Source organism: Mustela putorius, unplaced genomic scaffold, assembly GCF_011764305.1.
Source record: "Mustela putorius furo isolate JIRA1106 unplaced genomic scaffold, ASM1176430v1.1 tig00000585_pilon_pilon_pilon, whole genome shotgun sequence".
Taxonomy (NCBI): domain Eukaryota; kingdom Metazoa; phylum Chordata; class Mammalia; order Carnivora; family Mustelidae; genus Mustela; species Mustela putorius.
In genome coordinates this window covers 12791813-12794181 of record NW_025421424.1, presented here as the reverse complement: position 1 = coordinate 12794181, position 2369 = coordinate 12791813, and the positions used below count along the sequence as shown (strand labels likewise).

The window sequence follows — 2369 nt, the reverse complement described above, 5'->3', positions numbered from 1 at the left end:
CATGTCAACTAGAGGGGCGCCTGGGTGACTCAGTGGGTTAAACCTCTGCCTTTGGCTCAGGTCATGATCTCAGGTTCCTGGGATAGAACCCTGCATCGGGCTCTCTGCTCAGCAGGGAGCCTGCTTCCTCTCCCTGCCTCTCTGCCTACTTGTGATCTGTCTGTCAAATAAATAAATAAAATCTTTAAAAAACAACAATACAAACAACACATGTCAACCAGAGAACTACGTAAATCAATGAAAACAACTTCTTAAAGCAAACAAACAAAAAAAATCCCTAAAAGAAAATGGAACAGATTCAATTTTGCTTATTTGTTTTATTTTATTTTTATACTTATTTTACTGCCCTTGCACTTCAAGCTGGAATTATGAGTACACGTCTCAGATTATTTTAAGCAAATGAGAAAAGATTCATTACGCTATGAAAACAAATATCAAAATATCTCCTATGGTCGCAGTGTTCATATCTGCACATTTAACTATAATCCTGCATAGGATCAGTAATACTTGTGTGGTTTTTTTTTTCAATTGTTTGTAATTGGACTCGTAAGACATGGAATTTTTCAATTTTTGAAGAACTGTCTAAAAAAATGAAGTAGCCACCTCTCTCCAGTGTTGCATATAAAAGACCTCTTTGTCACCTTCTCCCATGGAATCGGAACAGACCAACCCTACCTTCTCTCCTCTAACAAGGTAATGATGGTTTGTCCTGGAAATAATCTGGCCCCAGGCAGCCTAGTGATTTTCCAGACAGAATCAAAGGGAGAAAGCAGCGCGAAGAGAGGCTTTGTGGCCCTCTGCCGGGCGCCTGCAGCCGGCAGAACTGGGGGAAGTCTGCCACCTAGTGGAAGGTCGAGGCCAAGGCTGGTTTCTTGAAATAGTCTTTTGCCAGTGCCTCATGACTGTCAAGAACCGCTTCTATAAATGGAGCCCTGGGGCTGTAGCTTCCGTTCGGGACATGGTGTACTATCCAGAGAATACCCAGCACCATTTACAAACAATATGCAAACCCAAGACACAAAACGTTCCTTCCTACAAATGAAAACTACACAGTGGCGCCCTATATAAAGCCTCTTCATAAAGTGGTGCCTCATGAGGTATTGTTTTACTCAACCATCCCATCCCATTACCACAGTGGTTACTAATGTATTCTGGGTGTCTTTTCCTACACCGTGAAAACACAAGGTGGGAAGTATACTTAACCCCCATTATTATGATTAAAGTTGTACATGTGAATTTTCTGCACAGAGAAGGTTTTCCGGCTGTTCAAATCCATGCAGTAATTTATCCCAGTTTATGGATGCCATTCAAAAATGACTGACATTTTCAAATAAAGTTAAGAGACTGGGAGCTGGATCCCAGGCCAGGGCATGCAGATATGTTTGTGCTCTCTTGTTTTGGTCCCATTCCTCACAGTATTCTAGTTTGCTTGATGTTTTAAATGCTTGTTTTAAATTTATGTTAAAGTAGCACATGTCTGCAGCCAATTACGCCAACTGTGCTCTTTCTCCATGGGGGCCCAGTGTGCCATGGCTGCAAATGGTAGCCTCCCTGGTAGTGTAAACAGCCTGTTGATTTTATGGGTTACCCGAAGGGACCTTGGAGATAGCCCTTTCCAGTAGACATTGAGGTCTGACAACTTGTTATCTCCAATCTAGGCTGCAGACAGGTATGTGGGGTACCTTTGGAAAGACCCAGGGCGCAGTAGCCAAGGTCTACATTGGTCAAGTCATCGTGTCCATCCGTTCCAAGATGCAGAACAAGGAGCATGTGACTGAGGCCCTACACAGGGCCAAGTTCAAGTTCTCTGGCCACCAGAAGATCTAGATCTCCAAGAAGTGGGGCTTTACTAAGTTTAATGAGGATGAATTTGAAGACATGGTAGCTGAAAAGCGGCTCATCCCAGATGGCTGCAGGGTCAAATACATCCTTAATTGTGGCCCCTTGGACAAATGTAGGGCTCTGCACTCACAAGAACCTTGGCACTGCCCCCTCCCTATCCATGCCCACCAATACATCCTACTTTCTGACAAAAAATAAAGTAGCACATGGATAGGTACCTATTTGAAGGCATCAGTCCCCTGTTCTATCCCTTCCTTCTATAGTCCTATTCCTTAGAAGTAACTACTTGTTGGTTTGTTAAATGCTTCTTTTGCTATGTCTCTCCGTAATCTCAAAATAAAATGTGTTTGCTGCTATGACCAGATCTATTGGTAGTGGACTATTTCAGTTTGTGTTCCCTCTGAAGTATACCACAAGGTAAGGTATTCCTGGACAGGATGGGGAAATACAATGAGGCAGGGAAGGAAGCCAGGAAAGGGTAGGCATCAAACCAGCTGCCACTACAGGAACCTAGAGTTAGAGCCCAG

General features: G+C 43.4%; 1 non-coding gene across 1 annotated transcript; it reads left to right on the top strand.

The window, feature by feature from the left end:
* Positions 1-1477: 1477 nt before the first annotated feature.
* Positions 1478-1611, top strand: LOC123392567. The gene has a single exon (XR_006607311.1). It is a non-coding gene; the product is annotated as a small nucleolar RNA SNORA70 (small nucleolar RNA).
* Positions 1612-2369: the final 758 nt, after the last annotated feature.